Source organism: Carassius carassius, chromosome 21 (genome assembly GCF_963082965.1).
Source record: "Carassius carassius chromosome 21, fCarCar2.1, whole genome shotgun sequence".
Lineage (NCBI taxonomy): Eukaryota > Metazoa > Chordata > Actinopteri > Cypriniformes > Cyprinidae > Carassius > Carassius carassius.
The window spans coordinates 6795952-6820970 of NC_081775.1; the positions used below are offsets into that span (position 1 = coordinate 6795952).

General features: G+C 40.3%; 1 pseudogene; it reads right to left on the reverse strand.

Moving 5' to 3' along the window:
• Positions 1–684: 684 nt before the first annotated feature.
• On the reverse strand, positions 685–25019 carry LOC132098240 (taste receptor type 1 member 1-like; annotated as a pseudogene).

Here is a 25019-nt window from a genome sequence, read left to right on the forward strand (position 1 = left end):
CACCACTGCATCATCAGTCGTATTGGCTATAAAATCTTCAAAGACCACAAATAAAGACAAATCAACAGTGATACAGTTCCATAATTTTGGTGATAAAATGTTTTTTTTAATAAAAATTAGACAAATATGTTTCCACAAATTTAGATAAAATGATTCTGTACAAATACACAAAAAGTAAGGGGCTTCATATTCACTTATAAATTATACTATTATACTCCACTTTAATGTGCATATTGAGCTACGGGAAAGTGTTTGATAAACATATTTAAAAAAAAATTTTTTTTCAGTTTTGTGGCAAAAAAGAAATTATACACCTTCATAGAAATGATCCACCTTAAACATTAAACCAAATTTGATTTTGAAAAAATGACATTTTAATGCATCCCACTTCCCACTTTTTAAAAAATGTCATTATTTACTATTATTGCACTTAACCTCTAGAGTTAACGCTTGACTATAACTGTCAATTTTCAGTGTAAAAGCACTCATAAATTAACTCATAAATGTTTATACTGCACCAATGAGGTCGACAGCCATTTCCTCATCACCAAAGTAGTCGCTATGAACATTGAAACTCTGATTAAAGAATCCTGGATAAGACTGGATTTCCTCACCTTTGAATTGGAAATATAACCACATACATCTATAGTTATGCAGAGTTTATGTAAAAGCTTGTTTTATAGATCATTCAGAGGTGTTACCTATTCTCTCCATGTTAAGAAAGAGGTTCTCAAAGTTCTCTTTGAGAGTAATATCTTGAGTGCGGCACTGGTTCAAAGAGAAGTGATCAGCCACATCAATGGTGCTGGGAGAGATATAACGTGCCAAAGAAGTCATGAAAACACTAGGCATACATCAGCAAAAAATCTATATGAAGAGCTGTGAGCTGTTAGTAAACACGATTAGTGGTGGGCTGTTATTGCCGTTAACGTGCTGCGTTAACGGGAGACTCTTATCGGGCGATAAAAAAAATATCGCCGTTAATCTATTCTCAAAGTTGGGTTGGGAGCTGGGTCTATACTACGTGAGCTATGATGACTTTCCCCTTGATATTTTAGTGCAGATGTATAACTAGCCGAATCTTTAGGGGGCAAGAATGAGTCTTTAAACCTGTGTGTATGCCTACTGTGAAATTACCACATCAAACGTGTCATGCTAACATGTCTAAGTTTGTCATTTCAAGAGCATTCTTTTCAATTGATGGTGTGATGAAAAGATGAAATGCTGATTTTATATATTGGACATGGCTGACAGTATATCTAGTGGGCCCTGGAACCATTTTGATGATATTAGCAGCACTAAGTCTACCCTCTTGTTCAGGTGGTGAGAAGGATCATGATAACTTTTCATTTTTGGAAGGTAATGGGCAGAGGTGGGTAGAGTACCCAAAAACTGTACTCAAGTAAAAGTACTTCTAGAAATATTTACTCAAGTAAAAGTAAAAGTACTAGTCTTGAATAGTTACTTGAGTAAGAGTAAAAGAGTATCGGATAAAAAATCTACTCAAGTAGTTAGTTACTAGTTACTTTGGGTCATATATACTGAGTCTATTTTTATTTAGATATATAGATAACATATATGTAATGTATGTGTGTGTGTATAAATGTATATATTTCATCAGCCTTTACTCCAATTTATTTAATTTATTATAAAACCCTGTCTGTTTACTTAAGTAACATATAGGTGTCATGCCATAACATATTTTTAATACGACAAATTCACAAAAATGTGAATTTAACATTGAAAGTTAATGTGATATAAATATTGCTACTAATCTTCCATTGTTCAGAAAGAGAGCAAATAACATTTACATTATTAAAGATCATTTTCACTGACAGTCTAGAGTTCAATCACTCTCAGAAACTCCCATTAAAATCACTGAAACTGTTAACACTGTGAAATCAATATCTTAATTAAAGATTCGTACACACATCTGCACTTTGTTGTTTCTGTTGAGAGAATTCGCCAGAAAGAGGTATTCAGTCAGTGAGCGAGTGAAGGAAGCACCTGTCAGGAGAAAGCAGGCTGGATTCAGATGCGGGTAAACTCAAGGCTTTATTCACAAAGCGGAGACAGAGAAGATGAGTCACGTTTCACAGGTTTCACTCGCAGTGACAGGATGAACAGCAGATGAGTCACGTTTCACAGGTTTCACTCGCAGTGACAGGATGAACAGCAGATGAGTCACGTTTCACAGGTTTCACTCGCAGTGACAGGATGAACAGCAAATGCTACTAGGAGCTCTGGGCTTGTAAGGACTAGGGCAGAGAAATCAGCTAAACACACTGGAGCCTGAGGACAAGACACGACAGGGTGAGTACAAAGAGCTGCTAGATGATCGGAGCTATAGGTACGAATAACAACAGTCTGACAATAGACAGAGAAACACAGGGAATAATAAAGGGGAAAATTAGAAGGACATAGAGAACAGGTGGCGAGCAATTAAGGTTAACAATGGGGAAACAAGGAAGGCGGGGAAAACACAAACAGGCAGACGCGGTGAGCTGTCAAACCATCCCAACACACCCACACCAAAAAGACAGGTGATTAGCCCCGAGACCCGACAGTACCCCCCCTCCCAGGAGCGTCCCCTGGCGCTCTAGGAAGGGGCCTACCTCGATGCCGCTGGAAGTCCTCAATCAACGAGCGGTCCAGAATGTCCCGGGACAGCACCCAACACCTCTCCTCTGGACCATACCCCTCCCAGTCCACAAGATACTGAAACCCCCTGCCGCGGCGCCGCTCATCGAGTAATCTCTTAACCGTTTAGGTAGGAGATCCATCCACAAGACGAGGGGGTGGGGGGGGGGGCGACTGCAAGCAGGATTAAGGGGGGAAGAGAACACAGGCTTGACCCTGGAAACATGAAACACCGGGTGAACCCGACCAAGAGTAGGAGGGAGCTTGAGCCTGATCGCCACCGGATTAACCACCTTGGTGATGCGGAATGGCCCAATGAATCTGGGTGCCAGCTTACGAGAAGGCGCCCGGAGAGGGTCGCTTTTTATTAAAGCCTTTTTATTACCCTTTTTTATTAACTTTTTATTATTGATTCCCCTAAGGCTCCTTTAGTTCTGGGACACCCATGGTTGCACAAGCACAATCCCCACATTGATTGGGTCGGTAATTCTGTTTTAGCCTGGAGTCAGTCTTGTCACGTGTCATGTTTGGGTGCTGTTTTTCGTCCTGTCTCTGTGTCTTGTGTTCCTCAGGAGGATCCCGGGAGGGATTTTAAAGTCCCGTTTTGTCTCTGCACCTGTTCTGCCAGCAATCTGAAGATCTATCTTGGGAGTGACGTGGGTGATTGTGGTAAGGGGACGGCCAGCTAATGACCATGCTGATACGGGACTAACCAAAGGAAGAAGCGGTATTCTCCAATGTTGAGCAGAGGCAGCATCAAGGAAGTTCCCCTCAGCCCCTGAGTCCACAAGGGCGAGTCCAGTGTGTGAATGACTCTGGAAGGAGAGTTGGAACGGCAGCTGAGTGCGTGTTGCAGGAGAGCTTGAGCTGAGAACCGTGCCCACCAGGACACTCCGCCTCATTGGTGGACCCTGGCCCTTTAACGGGCACTAGAGGGCGAAGTGGCCTCCCTTGCCGCAGTATAGACACGCCCCAGACGACAGACGCTCCTGCTTCTGCCGTGGTGTAAGCCGTAGACGACCCAACTGCATGGGCTGCTCCTCCGAGGGCTGTCGGCTGGCTGAACTGGCTGAAGAGGACTCTAGGTGGCGCCACGGGGCGGGTGTTTGCCGTTGTTTGCGGCGTTGGCTGAGACGACCCTCAATACGGAGCGCGAGATTAATGAGTTGATCCAATTCCCGCGGGAGCTCTATGGCCATGAGTTCATCAGAAATGGTGAAAGCCAACCCTTCAAGAAAACGAGCGCGCAGCGCGCTCTCATTCCAGCCGCATGCCGCAGCTAAAGTCTGGAACTGGATGGCATAATCAGTGACGGAGCTCCTCCCCTGAGACAGTCGTGATAACTGGGCCGCCGCCTCGCCCCCCTGAGCAGAGCGATCAAACAATTTGGCCATCTCTTGACTGAAATCCGCGAAGGTGGCACAACAGGAAGCACGTGATCTCCATACGGCGATTCCCCAATCGCGGGCACGACCCGAGAGGAGTGTAAGGACGTAAGCCACCTTGGTCTCTTCATTTGCGAAACGCCGGGGCTGCAGAGAAAACACCAGCGAGCATTGGGAGAGAAACGCTTGACAGGCGTTAGGATCGCCATCGTAGACCGGCGGGTTGTTGGCATGGGGCTCGGACTCGTGTGACATACCGGTGTGAGGAACGGGCCTCCGGCTCGTTGCCTCTCGCTGAAGATCGTCCACCCGTGTGAGGAGTTCGGAGACTCGGGCACTGAGAACGTCCACATCCAGCGCGGTGGTGTTGAGCTGGGTGGCATGCTGCCCGATCAACACTCCCTGTTGAGCGAGAGCCGAGCGAACCGGATCAGATCCCGCTGAATCCATAATATGGTCAGACTGTTCTGTCAGGAGAAAGCAGGCTGGATTCAGATGCGGGTAAACTCAAGTCTTTATTCACAAAGCGGAGACAGAGAAGATGAGTCACGTTTCACAGGTTTCACTCGCAGTGACAGGATGAACAGCAGATGAGTCACGTTTCACAGGTTTCACTCGCAGTGACAGGATGAACAGCAGATGAGTCACGTTTCACAGGTTTCACTCGCAGTGACAGGATGAACAGCAGATGCTACTAGGAGCTCTGGGCTTGTAAGAACTAGGGCAGAGAAATCAGCTAAACACACTGGAGCCTGAGGACAAGACACGACAGGGTGAGTACAAAGAGCTGCTAGATGATCGGAGCTATAGGTACGAATAACAACAGTCTGACAATAGACAGAGAAACACAGGGAATAATAAAGGGGAAAAATTAGAAGGACATAGAGAACAGGTGGCGATCAATTAAGGTTAACAACGGGGAAACAAGGAAGGCGGGGAAAACACAAACAGGCAGACGCGGTGAGCTGTCAAACCATCCCAACACACCCACACCAAAAAGACAGGTGATTAGCCCCGAGACCCGACATCACCGGTATTTTAGCGATGACTCATCTGAACGCCTCTGATTGGCCAATGCTTTAATAAGCTCAAAAAAATCATGTGTGATTGGTTATAATGCGCACCACTGCTGTAAAAACGCGTCTGTCTCTGGCTCAGCGCCAGCAAGCGATCACAGATCTGAATTAAGCAGCTGATGATATGACTTGCTGAACGTAGGCTACTGGCACCGGTGTGATTGTATTCAAATTAATTAAAATCTATTATCTATTATAATCTTGGCTATTTTTTGTCTTTTGGAAGCTGCATTCAACTTGACTCCCCTCTGTTATAAGCCACACACGTACAACAAACTAATGTCATAGTGGTATCGTGTACTGTAATCGAATGTAGCCCAAGTTATTACCTGTTAAACAGTAGACAGCACACGCGGTGTTCATCTAATAAGGATCTCCATCGCATGCAAATAATAGCCTTTGCAGATTTGCTTTCAATTCAGTGCAGTTCCATAGCCACGTTTTCAACGCTGCTGATGTTAAACGTTACAACTCTTAGTGAACCGCTTCAGACGCTCAGCGCGTGCGACAGGGAACTGAACGACTCATTCAAACTGATTCATGAACCAATTCATTCGTTTGCCAACTGGTTTGATCAAGCCTTTGAACAGAATTGACTCAAAAGAATGAATCATTCGCGAATGAGCAACGCTCATTGCCAAGAGAAAAGTAGACGGCGCGTTTGGAATAAACTGAAGCATTTATAACATTTATTGCATTAAGATAAAGTAACGAGAGGAGCGTCGCCCACAGTAACGAAGTAAAAGTACAGATTTTTCCCCCAAAATTTACTCAAGTAAGAATATAAAGTACCCATCTTTAAATATACTCCGAAAAGTATTAGTTACCCCAAAACATTACTCAAGTAAATGTAACGAAGTAAATGTAACTCGTTACTACCCACCTCTGGTAATGGGTTTGTGGTTGGTTGAGAGACAACAGGAGGGTCAACATTAGGAGTCTCATTCTCATCTGAGGAGGATGCCTCATAATCAGGGTCCTCAATATTATCATCGGTCTCAGACACATTCTCCTCTGTCACTTTCACTGTCAAAATCTCATTGACATAAAATCTTTGCTTAGATGTAATTTTCAAATGAGAGAGATGGTGAACAAAGAGAGCACACAGAGCACAAAGAGAAATGGTTTAGAATGCTTTTGTTCATGCTTTTATAATGTTTGCTCCTCCCCTTTGTTTGGTAAACCATGAGAATTAGGTTTTCCCCTCCCTACGGCACGGGGAATATCAAAGTTTTCACAAAAATTATGTTTTCCCCTCCCCCATGGCATATGAAACATCAAAGTTCTCATGAGAATTATGTCCCATGTCATGTGTACTACTTCAGATACGGTTATATTAGGTTAGAACCCTAAAACAGAGGGACGTTTTTTGAATATAATATTGAATATGTAAAATTATAGTGAACATTATATAATTATAACATGCTATAGTGACCTCAATAAAACAACTAAAACAATTTTTTGTGAAATTTCTATATTTCTTATGTTTTATACAACTAAAAGAGCCTGGGCTCAAATTGACCCCAAAGGAACACCGAGGCTACAAAATGTGTACAGGACATTTAAAAAATATCAGCAGGTTAATTTTATGTTTACAGAGTTGTCCCCATTAAATTAGGAAAATTCATAAAATCTGAAGAATTTTTTTTTTTAATAATGTATTTACAGATGTTAAATATTGAATGGGATCAAATTGACCCCAAAGTTAATAGGAGGGTTAAAGAAGTTTCCCAATGCGTATGCAGTCCGTGTGCATTTCATATGTGGTTCAGAAGCAGCATGGACTCATACTCATTGTGCTTTCACACAGGAAGCGTTTGCAGTCCGCTACTCGGTACGTGAACGATCGCTGCACTGCTGCAGACGCACCGCTCCTGGAATGCAATGACGGACCGCAACCGCGTGAACGCTGGAATCTATTAACATGGGTGCGTAAAAAAATATGAAATGCATACGCACTGCAGATGGAGTATGTGTGAAACAGGCGTAAGGTTGTTTGCACCTTGTGCAATGTGGTGCAATGTGGAGCAGTTTGTGATGCATTTTGGAAACAGGAGATGAGCCCCTGGTCTAATGCACCAACTGTCTTGAGAAACCCGTTCTCAAAGACTTAATGTTACTTTTAGTCATCATTTTATTGGTAGCACACATATTCTGAATGCCTTCGGCAGAGTTCAAATGAGCCATTTTAATCTAGATTAATCATGTATTGTATGAGGCTGCATTTACCTGGCCTGAAAGCCACATTAATTTTGATCAACGCATCACCGCAGTCTGCAATAAGGTTATCTGGTCTTCTTTGAGTAAATCCAGACAACTCCTTAAAGAAGGTGACCTGAAGTTCAAAGACTAACTTTCATCTGGTAATGAATCATGTGGATATATCCCACAAACAGGAAGAGACAATGATTAGTTTAGTTTAGCTTTACATTTTTTTCTATCTCCTAAAGTGAGCACTAACTTCATTAAGTTAGTTGGTTTAGTGTTAATATATAAATTAACCAGGTGAACTTTACCTGGGGTGATAAGATCTCCTTTATGGTGGTCTCTAGGTCACATCCAAACATGTGGGCTTTGGTTATTTTCTTCTCCCAATGGACTGCGAGACATATCTTGGCTAATGAGCTTCGTTTAGAGGTGAAGATTTGGGCATAAAACATTGTGATGTGTGGCGTGTCTGAGAAAACATTTGTCGTCAACATGGGAGACTGTGAAGCTAATGTAACTTAATGAACTTATTAGTGTTTTTTTTAACACAACTGTACACTTAAATAGTCATCCTTTTACCCAGTAACATAAGAATTGCCTTTTTGTAAATATGTGTTACATATTTGAGTTAAGGCTGTCATTCCCAATTCTTAAATATGGTTTATTAGGCTCTGTCTCAAAAAACATTTAGTTAACGTTACCATCCCAGACAGCCTTAATAGGCACCGCACCGGCGATGCTCCAGAATGCTGTCTAGATGGACACCAAACATGTTGTACTTTCAGAATGCGCTTATGACACCAAATAATGTTGTCTAGATAGGGAGCTCACTTGTTTTTGAGAAGTCATCTTGTGTAATGCTGGCCAAATAAATACACCCGCTGTCAAGTTTTTTTTTGTGTTCATCAGTTTCACAATTTCAGTATCCTGGAAATTAGCTCTATTTGTTTATAAATAATTTTTTAAGTCTAAACAATTCTTATTTTTGTACTGTAGGCAATACAGGGGCGCTGCACAAGATCCCGGGCCCTATGCATAGGCAGTCCTAATGCCCACCCCCCCTTGAAAATATATATTCCAGACTTTTCAAGGGCCCTCTCTTCCTTTGGGGCCCTGGTTATCAGAACTGGTTTTACCCCCAGTCCGACGCCCCTGAGGCCATACCTTTTGCTGCTCAGCATGCATCAATAACGTACTGATACAATTTCCCGCCCACTTCACGTGTGCTTTACTTCTATGCTATGTTGGCCATAAAGTCTAATTATTATAATTTTTATTGCATGAGTATGAATTACGTCAAATTATGTGTTATTATAGTTACATTTTCGCCCCTTACCTGTATTTGATTTGTATATTAGCATAAACATTTTGTTTTTGTTTTTTCATTCAAATGCTTTGAATGGCATATCAAGACTTGGTATTATGCTCAATTTTCATATCACAGTACCACATAATAAATCCTGGTCATTCATAATCTGACATATCACACTGTACATTCCTTGGGTTACTGTTATTATTTGCATATTTGACAGTGTCAACAGTGATGAAACACAAAACCAATGGTTTTTGACCATTGAAAATGGGTAGGATACAGTGGTGTAGTCCTAAAGAAAAAAGCGATTTACTATTACCCAGTCAGCTTAAGCAAAACACAATAATTGAATAAAAAATAATTAATATTTTTACTTAGCTTAGGTGGGTCTTTATACATGTAAAAAAATATAGCCAATTCTATAATTTAGGAAGGGAAATATCCCCTGCAAGATAATTTTCCAGCATGTAGTGTGAAAAACAAGTTCTATACAAATAAGTCTATATGAATAACATAAATTACATATAGCCTACATAAAACGTGCAAAGAAAGCTCCCTAAAAACCTGCCACTCATCTGAGCTGATCGCGATCTCACAAAGTTCCGTTATAGATACAGACGGTTGGTCTGGGAATGCCCCCGGGAACGCCCCGTCAGGTGATGTGACTTTAGCCCGCGGGGGAAAACATTGCGTTGGCGCCAATTGAAATACACAGGACAATCATGCCGAAGAGTTGTTGTGTCGTTTTCTGTACCTCCAATAAACTAACAAATTATGAAATGAAGTTCTACATCCTTCCTAATAAACATACAGAACCGGAAAGGATGACAAAATGGCTACAAGCAATAAGTTGTGAGGATGATCAAGGGAAGTTGTGGAAATGTGTGCAGTCGGCATTCATCACAGGCAGGCTACGTTAACATTGTGTTCATTATTAACGTTATCAAAACTGTGTAAGGTTGTTTCAGAAAGTGGCATGTATATATAATTAGCCTTATCATTCTACCTTAAGCAAAACTATGTAACGTTAGCCTAGTGTCGAACATAAACCCACTCAAAAAAGCGCGTGGACACGTAACAACTTTGGTTTGTGTCAGAACTTTTACACTTTCATTCATAAATTCACCCCGTCTGTTTGCGAAACGGTTGAATCGCGGAATCCAGTCAAAAATAGAACTTGCTGTATAAAGCAGAACGTCACGGAATTTGGCTATTTTTGAATGAATACATCTATATTAGGGCTGTAAAATGAATCAAATATCGATATGGACTTGTGTATATGAATATTAAAGTTAAAAGAGACTAAAATTGTTCTACGCGTCTCTGGGAATGAGCGCTCAATATTGCATTTTTGTCATTCAGATACACACGATGTTCGCAGTGTTTTCCCCCACGCCGACTCCGCCCTCGCCACGCCCCCAGCTATGACTAGATGCCGACTGTATGTATACCACTTTAGTGACAGCTTCATGTAACACATTTGCATAATTCCCGCCTATGTTTTACGTTGGCAACCTGACCCCGCCCACAAACACCTAATTCTTCGGATGACTGCTTCTCTAATCTCGGGGAGTTCAACGTGGGATTCACTAAACGCTTGCTCTTGAAAGATGTTTGTTTTATGGAACAGCTGGCTTCACTGAATCACAAGTATGATAAATAGATTTTCTAACAAGCGTTCAAAATATGGAACAATGGGAGTATCATTTCTGACACCGCTGTATGCCACAGACCAATCACAACATACTGGGCCATCTCACCAATCAGAGAAGAGCAGGCTCATGGAAAGGAGGGGTTTAAAGAGACTGAAGGCTTGTTCGACTTCATGGAGCTCTGCGCAGACCGATCGTCGGCTGACTTGAAGCAGTGCATGCCGGTTAGAAATTTTGTCCGACTTGATACAGCGCTGACGCCACGTGACTGTGACGTGTGCCATCAAAGTACCGCGAGAGTGATTTGAGAGTAGCCGGAGAGCTCAGCCAGCGCAGCTTCTGAAGAGCGGCTGCACAGGTTCTGATGACGACACAACTGATCCACGATTGGCTGGATTCACTGATGACACCGATGACGTGCGTTTCAAGATTATTGCGAGTCGACTTCAGTTTCAGAAATTCTCATATGGACTTTTAAAACAGTTAAATACGTTTTTATGTCGTCTTCATCTCATAAATCATATTTATTAAATATTGTTTTACTGTATTTACTTTATTGTTAATATAAAGTTTGTGTATGTTTATTTTGCATGACTTTCTTTTTTATACAGACCTTTTACAGTATTCAGCAGCATAACCTATTCAAATGAGCATTTTTAATAACTAAAATGTTAATCTTAAAAACATACAATCTAATGTGGTCATAAATGTATGCTCCTATACAAATGATACATAATACATTATGTTCCTCCATTTGTTTGGTTTCTTCATATTGTCTAGTTTATTTTGCTGTGTTTATACTTCACCTGCGTGTGGTTAGCAAACTGCTAACAACTTGCTGTAACTTCAACTTAACAACTTGACAACATTCTGTTCACTTTCAAAACACAATATAAATCCAACAGAATTGTGCTTTTCTGTATATGAAAATCAGTGGTGTTATGTTTAAAATGTTAAAAAGAGCTCAGCAGGAGGGTACTGTAAATCTTGTTGCTGAAACCTTCTTAAAAAACACATACCCACCAGGGAATTTTTTTATAGGTTACTTTTATCATTTTCTATTAGCAGAAACACCCATGTCATACTGCTAAAGTATATATCCAATATGTTATATTGTTTTGGAAGACACCCTTCCAAAACACCACTTTATACACACATCTTAAACGCGATCAAGTAATCAAACGCCAGGTGATCTGCCGTGACTGAAATAATTGCAGCAAACTACGGGAGCCACAACGTGTCCGGCTTCATATCTCCGTTTGCAGCTCCTCCCCACCTGCACGCGGCTACCCTCGCCGATCGGTTGCATCCAGCCGCAGCCGATGTCGAACACACCTTGAATCTTAGAACTGCTTTGAATTAATCATTTGAGAATGGCTGGAAAACGAGGTGATATTAAATACATATTTTGAGAAAACAAAAGCGTTTTTTGAACTTGCATGCATGTGATCTTATTGTAGAAGGCTCCGAAAAATACTAAGAACCTTAAAAATGGCATAATGGGGTACTTTAAAAATCAAGATTCCAAAAAAAAAAAGTTTACAGAATCTAAATTCATATTAGGATAAAGTTAATACTTCTTAAGTTACAAGCATGCAGATTTTGGAAAAAGGATATTTATGACACTCAAACAGGTATGTCCTATACAATTTTATTCATCTAGAATATTTTTTTATATTTTTTTTTGGTGGAGGGAAACAAGATACATTTCTAGTTTCAACATTCCCTTTAAATACAATAAATATCAGCCGAATACAAAGTGACCAAATTTGGTTTTGAAACCTCTGAAAATTGGTAATAGTTAACAATCTGTACATGAAGCCTCACTGAGTTCCCCATATTCTTGGCACTGAACGATATAGGGCCTTGAAAAATTAAGATTTCAAAAGGAAAGTTATTAAACTTCAGTGAAATCATATTGTTTTTTTATTTTTATTTATTTATTTTTTTGATGTATGCACATTTTCTAAATAAATGGGTTAAAAACTGCTGTTGCTCATCAATATATATATTACTATTATATCATTTGAGTGTGAATAGACAGTGAGTATAACATCAAACCTACAAGACAGCTGATTCAAACCTCACAAACCTATATGGGTAACATGGGCACTAATTATTGAGTTTGAAAATGTACTTTATTATAATTTAAAACAAACATGGAAGCCTTTGTGCTTACATGTATAAATCTAAAAAATCATTGAACCCAAATCTCTATTCTCTACTTTGCCTACTTGTTTTCTCTACTTGTGTTTAAGACTGTGAATACATAACAGTGAAGTATTTGAGTTGAGCTGGCTTACTTTCTATACATAAGTCTGAGTCTAAGTCCTACTAATGGTTTGGGTATAAGTCTGAATAGATGTTTGAAAGTATGCTGGAGTGTTTTTTTGTGGTTGGAATATTATGACGTAAGATTTTGGTATGAAATAACTGAAGAGAATTGCATTTATACTGGTTATCTGGGCCACTGCATTAAAAATTATGATGTATTTGCTTTTGGTAGTGAGGTATGCTGTGAAATATGCAATCCAGGTCAGATAGTACAAAATGAGACTAAATGTTATTGATTTGGCCTCATTGTAATTTTTTGGCAGATCTCTGCCCATATAAGAAAACAGGAGACACAGGAAACCAAGAAACCAACTTATAAACACGACTATGGTTATGGTTATAGGGTTCCCCATTTTACAGATGAGCATAATTTGGTCTTTAAAAGTCCACGAGTCAGCAATGGCTTTGAAAGGATCGACAGTCATCCATACCACACAAGAAATTAAATGAATGAAAGAAGAAAAAGCAATGAAGAGCCACTGGCCATTGTGTTTTACCCAAAGGCTGTGTGTTTTAGGGAACTTAGCAGCCATTTTAAAAACACAAACAATTTGAAAGGAACGGACAGTCAAACAGGAAATACAGACAGTGAAGAAAAAAGCAAATATGCCATTTCTCAGGAGGCAAAATACAGATCTGGGTTTTCCAAAGAAAAAGAACACACTTATACTAGACAAAATCAAACTGGCCAACATGAGTAAACACATGCTGCCACCAGCAGACTTTACCACTGGTGTGTTGTAATTGTAAGCAAAAAGCCAAAATTCAGCAATTAGGAGAATAATTAGGCATGCGGCAGAAAACATGACAATGATGGAGGGGATTTCTGTGAACTGAGGATAGACAACAGAACGTGTCTTACATGTCGTGCTGCCCTCATCAGACCATTCACTCTCTGCACATGGAAAACAGGTATAGGGGTCGCCTGAAAAATAGTAAAATAATATGAATGTTCAGTACTAGATTTTTGCAGTAATTGTATCTGGATGTGGAAAAATATTTTGTCATCAAATATCGCACTTCAGATAGCACCAAAACTCCAGTACCCACATGGAAAAAACCTATATAAACATATAATGTTTCAATATAGGTTTTGATATAGGTTTTAAATATATGTGACATATATAAAATTGGCCGTTTTCCTAAATTATATGTACATATATGTACATATATGCATATATATATATATATATATATATATATATATATATATATATATATATATATATACACACACACACATATATGTACACATATATGTACACATATATATGTGCATACATATACCTATATAGGTACATATATGCATGTATATATGCACTTATATGTTCACCTATAATAGTAAAATTAAAATCCATAGCTGCTAGGATACATAAATAAAAGTCCATGCCAAAGCAAATCCATGTCTTCTTCTACGTTTTAAGTGTATCTCTGTGGCAGAATTACAGTGCCACATGCTGGTCTGGCATGTATACTAAATCGGTTTCGTGTGGACGCGGATATTTCTTGAGATGAGGGAAAAAAAGATTGGGGGTCCGTCTCCGTGTGGACGGGGCCGAAGAAGTAACGGGTACTTACGGTTATGGATAGAAATGTAGCGGAGTAAAGAGTACAATATTTGCCTCTCAAATGTACTAGAGTAAAGTCATGAGTACTCCCCAAAAATGATACTCGAGTAAAGTACAGATCCCTCAAAATTGTACTTAAGGACTGTACTCAAGTAAATTTACTCCGTTACTGTCCGGCTCTGTATATCATGTAAATATATTGCCATAGTTAAATTCCATAACATGCCAATTACATGTGATACCAATTTCACGTGTTCGCACATACATTAGTTATTGCATAATTTCTTTCGTTAATTCTTAGTTTTTGTCTTGATAATAGAAAATATGAGCTAGGCATCATGTATGACAGTCAAAAATGAGATTTGAGCTACAAAATGACCAGATCCTGCCATTAGCTATATAGAAGACATATCTTGTATGTATAGGGCTTATATGTGGATATGAAGAAGCAATACAGGAGACCTATATTTCCTGTATATGCACATATATGCACCTCAGTTTTGCCTATATGTGGCATATATACGCATATATGCAGCATATATGCAGTATACGGCATATATGCAGCATTTATGCAGTATATATACGGCATATATGCAGCATATATGCAGTATATATACGCATATATGCAGCATATATGCGCATATATGCAGCATATATATTATCATATATGTGCATATATGCAGCATATATGTGCATATACACTGCATATAGGTTTCATATAAGCGCATATATCCACATATACGTTCTTTCCATGTGGGTAAACTATTGTTGTATAGTATAATGAGATGACAAATGCCAAAGGGCTTCACAATCACAAAAAACAAATGCATAGATAACAAAGTCATAGCTTAGGTAAACAATCAAAACACACCACCATGAAGATGACCAAAAAGTATTTAAAATATGTACCTTTAACATGGCTTTATATGCCAGTAGTGACTTTACTGACCTTACAGAAATAGGGAAATCATTCCACAGTTTGGGTCAGACAGAAGAAAAGCCTATGTCATCCTTTTGTTAGTATTTTTTTCTTACAGTACAAAGAAGGATTGTAAAATGGCAAAACTCGAAAGATAGGAAGCGCCTTGTTTTATGTAGCACCTGTCTCACTGGAAGATATATCTGAGTTTCATCAATGTAGCAGTAGAAGGATACGTTCACCAACCAAGTGTGCTGCACAAGTCCTGATAAGTGAACCCAAAACTTTCTGATTGTCCCCAGGTGGTTGGACTGAGTATACTGTAGGTCATAAATGCCGCTCTCTCTATGTAATCTAATAGGACGTGAGACAAATTAGAGAGTGATGCCATGACTGACAGCAGAGATTGACAAGTTCAACTGAGGCACCAACAGACTTTTTAGGGACCTCCAGGAGAAGATTTTAATTGTATTTGCCTTATTTTAAGAAGCCTCTTGTGCGGCAATCAGCAGACAAAAATTGGAGCACTCAGGCTAATTAAATAGTTTAGAAACATGTGTTTGTGACAGAATCTGCAGAAATGTGGGCGAGACCTATGAATTGATGGGCAGTGTTGCCAAGACCACAGTTTTCTGGCAGAATTGGGCTACTTTAACACTGTTGCCATGGTTTATTTTTCATGTCTGCGGGTTGAAGCGACCCCAGTAATGTGATATTTAGCATCTGAAATGCAAATTTTACCAGGGGAACATCACCAAAAACATGTATTTTACCCCCCGAAACACAATTTTTACTGGGGGACCCTCCTTAAAACACCATTGGGCTAGTTTAGGGGTAGTTTAAAGTAGTAATTGGGAGGGTTTTGTTGTGAAAACCTGGCAAAAAAAAGTGATTAAAATGTGTAGCCAGCTTGCTCAAGAGTTCAGAAAATTCACAAATGAAGTCTTTGTTTGCATTTAGAGGATGATATACAAGTGCAACCAGCACAGGATTAATCAAAGGAATCTGTAACATCTGTAGCTCAATGTCATCATTTATTCAGCCTCATGTAATTCCAAGCCTGTTTGACTTTCTTTCTTCTTAGGAACACAGAAGATGATATTTTGAAGAATGCTGCTATTTGGTAACCAAACAGTTTCCAGTGACTTTAATTGCATGGATAAAAAATACAAATGAAAAATCAATAGGAATGTCTTGGTTACGTATGTAACCCTCATTCCCTGAAGGAGTGAATGGAGACGTTCCCTCGGTGATCAACGAATTGGGATCTCGCTTCGAGAGACCAATCTACTGTGAGTGTAACTAAATGAGCTGATGCACATAGGCATGCAATTATTGCACTTAGTGCATTGCACACCAGGTTTTGTTTGAGGAAACGAGCTGGTGACCCAGCTTCTCAAAGGTGGTACAGCAGCTGTGGCGAAGGGATGTGACATCTCCATTTCATACTTCAGGGAACGAGGGTTACATACGTAACCGAGTCGTTCCCTTTCAGTCGGTCACTTTTGACGTCACGTCGGTGACCGAAGAATTGGGATTCCCCATCAAAGTACAATGGATGCTGCCCCTTCCAGTTCCCTGTGCAAGCCACCTGCGCTCCTCTTTGGTGTAGGCCGGGCTCGCAACAAGAGGACCATTCACTGTTGTCGTAACACTACTCATTAAGTGAGATTGATAACACTGGGAAAATGTACCATTTCAAATTGGAAGCAGGACTCTGCAGAAGCCCCATCCTTCCCAAAAGAGGTTTTGGAAGCAAATACACATATGAACATCCATTTAGGTGCATATGGAAAATTGGAAGTGAAGGGTGAAGGCATGGTGCCAGAAGTTCTGCTGCATCTGTCTGTCGAGGGGATAGAGAAGCTTGACAGGGTCTACAGTATGGGCACTCTGGAGCAATTTTAGCAAGACAACACTAACCGGGGCCTCTCAGTGCCACTACCCATATAAGGCGAGAACACAGGAGGATACCAGCTCCACACAAATGCTATAGAATCTAGCGAACGTGTTGGGGGTCCCCCAGCTCTACAAATATCTGTCAAGCCAGTGCCCAGGAGGATGCAACACTTCTAGTAGAGTGAACACACTAGAGCTGAAGGTCCCGATGGGACCCGACGGGTTCGGGCTTAATATATATCATTTTACACAGGCCCGGGCTGGGCTCGGACTTGCGAACCACTTTGCGAGGTTAATGAGTGGTCATGTGATGTGTTTCGATTAGCATGAAAAAGATGCGAAAATGTGTGCTGAGTAGGTGAAACGGGGGCTTCTGGCGATTATGTTTTGGTTGCACCAGCAACTAAAGCAAAGTCTGAGGTGAGTTTTGACCATATTTATAATGAGAATAATGAGCCAGTGGGTTATATAGCTTGACGCAGCATCAGTGAGTACAGGAACATGCTGAAACCATCTACAGTGGATTCAGTAATTTTCCTCCACAAAAACATGTAGGCCTAGCCTAATCTTGGTGAGTAAAGGTTTTTTCAAATGATAACTAAATATTAATTGAGTCTAAAATGCATAATGTAGACAGAATATATAGGCTAATTTTGGCATTATTCTTTTATTAAATTTCAGCTGCTAGTGGCGAAGCAAATCCGGCAGAGCCTTTATCTTAATTTCATTATTGCCAAATACCCATTTTAATTTAGAATTTATCTTAATTTAATTTGTTAAGAAAGACTAATTTTTATTGGTGCATTGGCCTATGCCTATTTAGAATGCTGCTAAGCATGACCCTGTGGAAGGGAAGTCAGGTGGTGAACCTGCAAGTGCTGTCCCCAAAGGAGGCAGACCGAGCCTTAGCTTTGCTTTGTCCCATCCGGGCATTGAGATGATGGGTAGACTGGACACAAAGCTTAGTCCACCATAGACCACCCATTTAGAGTGCTGAGATGTTACGATGTTACATATTACTTATTTTATTTTTTTATTCCAACTTCCAAGTGCCTATAGCCTACGTTAGTCATGAATAAATTGTTAAAACATGTATAAATTACTTATTCTTGACAAAAGGCAAAAGAGCTGTGTGTGAACAGCCCGACATTTGAATAATGTCGGGCTGTAAACAGGTTTTGGCTTTTAAAAAGCTGTCAATCAAAATGTATTTGTCGTGTTCCGGCCGAAATGTGTTGGGCTTGTGTCCTGTCGGGCCTAACTTTTAAGTTATTATATTATATTACAGCTCTAGAACACACAACCTGAGCAGGCAGGGCACACCTTGTCTGGATCCACAATCCAGTGGGCCATCCTCAGCTTATTGACGCCCTTTCCCTTTCTGCCGGTCTCCATAATAGGCAAAGAGCTGGTCTAAGGTCCTAAAGCTTTGTGTCCAGTCTACGCAGCATCTCAATGCCCGGACGGGACAAAGCTAAGCTAAGGCTGGGTCTGCATCCTTCGGGGACAGCACTTGCAGGTTCACCACTTGACTTCCCTTCCACAGGGTCATGGTTAGCAGCAATCGCAGCAACATAAACTTTAAGGGTGGAGGGACACATCCTTCGCTCGCAAACGCATACTTGCACAGGCCCCATGGCCGGCTGTGTGCCAGAACAACTGGCATTGAGAGGTCTCTGGAGAGGCAAATAGGCCTACCTGAAATATATCCAAATCAGCTGGACCATCCGGGGATGGAGTCGCTACTCTCTCTGGAGTGTAGCTCAAGACCATTTGGTTGAGCAGGCCCGGAATGTGAATGGCACAAAGTGACCTCAGAACCTTCCTACTCCAAAAGAGGAAGTGGAGGGCGAGTTGCGACATGCGATGGGAGCTCAGACCACCTTGTTGTTTAATATACAGTACGCAATGGTCGCTTTGTTGTACATTTGGCAAGCACCCTTTGAGACCGTTCAAGACAAGGTGTACTGCTAACAACTCTAGGCAATTGATATGCCAGTGCAAATGGGGGCCCATCCAAACACCTGACACTGCGTGCCCGTTGTAAGTGGCCCTCCAGCCAGTGGTAGAGGCATCCATGTAAACCACGGCATGTCTGGAGACCTGTTCTAGGGGCACTCCTGCCCAGAGGAATGTAAGATCTAACCATGGGGTGAAGGTTTGGCGACAGGCTGGTGTAACTTGGACCCGGTAAGTGCAGTGATGCCACACCCGCCTCGGGACTCGGCCATGAAGCCAGTGTTGAACCGGTCTCATATGCAAAAGCTCTAGCATTGTAAGTGACGCTGCAGCTGCCATTTGCGCCAGGAGCCTCTGAAATGGTTTCAGTGTGACTGCAGTCCTGCCCTTGAATGATTTCAAAGCAGGTCAGCACCGATCATGCACATTCCTCTGTGAGGCATGCTGTCTATTTGACCGAATCCAAATCCACAAAAAGAAAATAGATCCTCTGCGTTAGGGAGAGTTTGCTCTTTTCTCAGTTGACCCGAAGACCCAACAGGCTGAGGTGCTGGAGCACCATGTCCCTGTGCTCTCACATCTGATCTTGAGACTGTGCTAGCATAAGTCAACCGTCGAGATAGTTGAGGATTTGTACACCCTGCACTCTGAGGGGAACAAGACCCCCCTCCATGACTTTCGGGAAGACATGGGGATACAGGGACAGCTTGTCTGCATCGCACCTGCTGCCTTTTTATACTCACGTTGTGATCAGTAGAAGCTGGATGCAATAATTGCATGTAAATGTGCACTGGCTCGTTTAGTTACACTCAAAGTAGATTGGTCTTTCGAAGCAAGATTCAAATTCGTCGGTGGCGAGTGGGGCGGGGCCGAGAGCCATGGGAACGGAGTTAGGCCTGCCAGGGGCGATGGGGGTATATGACGAGTGGGGCGTGGTCGAGAGCCTTGGGAATGGGTCAAGGCCGGTGGAGTAATTGGAAATGAGCAACACCTGTGCCACTCACCGGTCTGTGCTGTTTTGTGTCTATTTTATTATTAAAATTTTATTTGAATGTTCGCCGGTTCCCGCCTCCTTCTTCCTGTGATTATAAAGTTTATATTGTTACACTGGTGCTGAAACCCAGGATGAAGGAGGGACATGCTGCCAAAGATCCCTTGCTGCTGTGGTGAATCCGCAGTGCCATCGAGCATGGCGGAGCAGTCTGCCATTGTGGACGTTCGAGGCGGTGGGCTGGAGTGAGTTGCCGGGGGGATGGACGAGCTCGCTGCCGTCCGGCCGGGATGTGGAGAGATGGCTGCCATCCATGAGGGAGTGGAGGAGTCACTGCCATTCGCCTGGGGCCATAGCCTGCTGCCATCCGCCAGAATGGGAACGAGCAGGGAACAGGACGGAGGAGTAAATGGAAATGAGTGAAACCTGCGCCAGTCACCAGTCTTGAGTCCCACAGAGGAGCTAAGGAAGGATGCAAAAGAGGAGTTACAACAGTGAAGGATGAGAGAGGACCAGGCCTGGACTTTATTTTGTGTTTATTTTATTATTAAAGTTTGATTTGAATGTTCGCCGGTTCCCGCCTACTGCTTCCCGTGATTATGAAGTTTATATTGTTACAACATTCCTCAAAACATCTTCTTTTGTGTTCTGCAGAAATGTATGTAGATTTGGAATCACATGAGGGAAAGTAAATGACAACAAAATGTCAATTTTTGGGTGGACTTTCTCTTTAAATTCCAAGGTTTCATTGTCTGTTGCCTAAGGCACTTACGAGAAAAATCCACATAGGTGTTAGGTGGGCATTTTTCACATGAAAAGCAGCAACTATGAAAACCTTCAGGTTTCCTTGAATATCCCACCTCACACTCAACAGAGCAGTTTGAGAAAGGAACCTGAGAAAGGAATGAGAAAATGTGTCATTAAAGTTAACATTCATCTCAATTGATTTTAAACATTTCTCCAAAATTAGATCGGTGTTCTCAAACTAAACAGACTATCTTAAAAATGAACACATCCTTAAACACACATGCATTGTGACGCTACGCCGCCCTGATCTTCTGGGCAGAAATAATCTGACCCTGCAGCCATTAAGGAGCTGTGCGGTGCAACAGACCTGGCTTTGCGAGCTACAAAGACTACAGCAAAGGCCATCGGGAGGTCAATGGCCAGCTTAGTGGTGTTGGAATGCCACTTTTAGCTAAACTTCACAGAGATTAAGGAGGCTGACAAGGTCCCCTTCCTCGACTCTCTGGTCTCCCCTACGGGGCTGTTTGGACCCGCCTTTAAGTGATTCCCGATCAGCCAGATGCTACCCATTTCTGAAGTGCCAAGGAACCCGGAGCAAGCTGACATTGGATCCTCTGCTTTAGGTGTCGCCCTGATCTGCTGATTGGGTTCTGGGGATTCTAAAATGAGGTTACACACTTCACTCGAAGACCCCTGCAGTTTCGCGATGTGGTCTCCACCTTAGTCCAGAGCAAGAATGTTCATGTCTTGGGATCCGAGGTAAAGAATTTACTGGAAAAAGGAGCTTTAGAGACAGTTCCGCCAGCTCAAAGCGAGTCAAGCTTTTACAGACGTTACTTCCTCTTCCCCAAAAAGGATGTTGTTCACCTCGATCACAGACACCTGAACCATGCCCTCATGAAACGGCTATTAAGAATGACTACCCTGAAGCAGATTCTCTCACAAATACGCCCAGGGTACTAGTTATTTTTTTCTGGATCTGAAAGATGCTTACTTTCACATCTAGGTAGCCCCCATCACAGATGATTCTTGAGGTTTGCCTTCAAGGGAGTAGCATATCAGTGCATGGTCCTGCCCTTCGGACTGTCTCTGGCTCTCTGTACTTTTACAAAGTGCATGATCTTGGCCCACTCCCCTCTGAGGTAGATGGGAGTCTGCATTCTGAATTACCTCAACAACTGGCTCATCTTAGCTCAGTCAAAGGCCGAGCTGATATCTCAGAGGTCCCTCGTCCTCAGCCACTTAGAGTGCCTGGGACTCAATTTTGCTGTCTCCTAGCCAACAAACTTCGTTCCTGGGAGCTGTTTTTGGCAAGAATGTGCACTGGCCATACAACAGCTCACGGCGTCTTTCCAAATCAGAGCCTCTCGCCCTCTCAAGATGTTTCAAAAGATGATGGGTCTCATGGCCTCGGCATCGCTGGTAATACAGCTGGACCTGCTCCTCATAAAAACCCTTCAGTACTGGCTGAAACCTCAAATTCCACCCCATGCGTGGCATCATGGATGCATTCATGTAATGGTGAGCCAGGCCTGTGTAACAAGTCTGTAAATGCAGACTTCTAGCACAGACACTGCCTACCCTAGTTTTAACAGACAATTAAAATAAAACCTTATAATCTTTACTCATATGGAAGTAAATTGATTTCTACTGCTTGAATTAGTAAATAAAACTTAAGAAAATAAAATTGTGCACCAGAGGACCAAATGAAAGTTGACATTCATTTGGCAAAATATGTAAACCTGATTGAGAAAATTGTAATCTACAAAGCTAAATGTTTAGATAAAGGCTCAAAATTAAAAACTTACAAAACCATTGTTATGCCAGAGAAGGAGAGAATTGTCTATGGTGAAAGTAATATCTGGATGTTTCTCATATGAGCCCACCATCTCAAAATGAGGAGGATTCGCATCAGTGCGCCAGAGCACAACTGCATAACTTATGGTTGGATCAAGATGATCATCGTATTTAATGTGACGGCCATTGAGAAGAAAATCCAACTTCTTTATTTCTCCCAGAAGCTGTTGTGAGGTGTGTAAAAAAAGAAATGTATAAATATAACTATATTATCTGTGTTATATTAAAGTTGTATTACAATAATATTAATACAATTTATATTACTTTTGTTTTACTCTTTTATTAAATTATTGTACAATAATTAAATAATGTAAACAATAATACAAAAGGGTATAATATACTATTTCATTAAAATACAATATTATTCATTATTTACTTAATTAAAAATATATATTTAAAAAAATGGATGGATTCAAAAGAATTTACTTACCATGTATGGCTTGAGCATTGTATTTTTGTGGCATTCATTCATGTTGCACTGCAACACTTTATGTAATGCATGAGCTATGGTATATATAGCAGCATAGATGGAAAAGGAGAGTGTGGGATTTTCATTTATAATCTCCTCTGCGGTCAAAAATGAGCAGTAATCACAAACTTGATTACATGTCTTACTCTTCACTCGGACTTCACGCTTAGCTCTGTCATTATGGCCAACATCAGTTGTTCCTTTGGCTTTATAGACAAATTCCTTAAATCCAGGCAATGACAAGATTTTCTCTGTAATGCCAATGATTGTGCCAATTTTCCCAATTCCTGGCTCACTTGGAAGCTGTTTATTCATTGCCCAATGTTGACTTGCAATCCATACTTTGTCTTGGATGTTGTTTGCTATGGCTGCTTTGATAATTTTGTCTGCATATTGTGGCAAAGCAAAAATAATAATGACATTGATGTTGAGCTCATCAATCTTTTTAAGCGTTTGACTATAGTTTGCATTTAGACTCAGACCCTCTTGATAGGCCAAACAAATGCCAGTATTTCTTATATATTTGTTAAACAGATTAAGTCCATCCAAATCATGTTGGCTACCAAGAAAGGCAACCCAGTTCCATCCAAACCATCGTATGATGTGAATAATCATCTCTATCAGGTCTTTGTTGCTAGGGATTGTTCTTACATAAGAAGGATACTTAAGTTTATCGCTGAATACATAGCTAGAAGCTCCATAATTCACCTTTGAAAGAGAAGAAAACACTTATATATACAGTTGAGGTCAAAAGTTTACACACACAGAATTTGCAAAATGTTAATTATTTTACCAATAAGAGGGAGCATACAAAATGCATGTTATTTTTTATTTAGTTCTGACCTGAGTAAGATATTTCACACAAAAGACATTTGCTTGATTCTTAATGTTGTTACCTGAATGATCCACAGCTGGTATTTATTTATTTATTTATTTATTTATTTATTTATTTATTTTAGTGATAATTGTTCATGAGTCCCCAAATTCTTAGTTTTTTTCAGCATTTCTATGTATTTAAACCCTTTCCAACATTGACTGTATGATTTTGAGATCCATCTGTTCAAACTGAGGACAACTGAGGGACTCATATGCAACTTTACTGAAGGTTCAAACGCTCATTGATGCTCCAGAAGGAAAAACAATGCATTAAGAGCCAAGGACTGAATTTTTTTTTTTTTTTTTTTTTTGTATTTAAAGGTCAGGGAAAATCTAGCTTATTTGTCTTCTGGGAAACATGTATCTCCTGAAGTGCATGGAAAAAAAATAAAATAAAGTAAAATAAAATAATAATAATAATAATAATAATAATATTATATATATATATATATATATATATATATATATATATATATATATATATATATATATATATATATATATATATATATATATATTGATATATATATTGATATATATATTGATATATATATATATTGATATTTAGGCAAAATGAAAAATTTACACATCTTCATTCTGTTTAAATGCATTGTTATATATATATATATATATATATATATATTGTATATATATATATATATATATATATATATATATATATATATATATATATATATATATATATATATATATATATATATATACTCATAGCAATATACTTGTTAGTCCTGAACAAAAGGTAGGAACAAAAACTAGTGTGTAAGTATTTTGTTGTGCATGCTGTATAAAAAGACTAAATTTACCATTGGTATAAGGTCCTTTGTGATCAGTGGTGCAACAGATATAGTTCTTGAGCTTCCATATGGTCCAGTTAAAGCAATCACTTTAGGCTGATAGTTGTTGAGTTTTTCTTTAGGTTTTATTGAGCCATAGATGAAACTTAAGACTGAATGGAAATTCCTTGTGTTAGAACAATGGTCAAAAATTTCATACCCCAGAGAAACATTGGGCAAAAGAGTTGTGGAATTATTGATCTCCTCAACAGCAAACCTCATTACTTGCAACATTTGATATCCAGATTTTGAGGTACTGTGCCTTAAAAACAT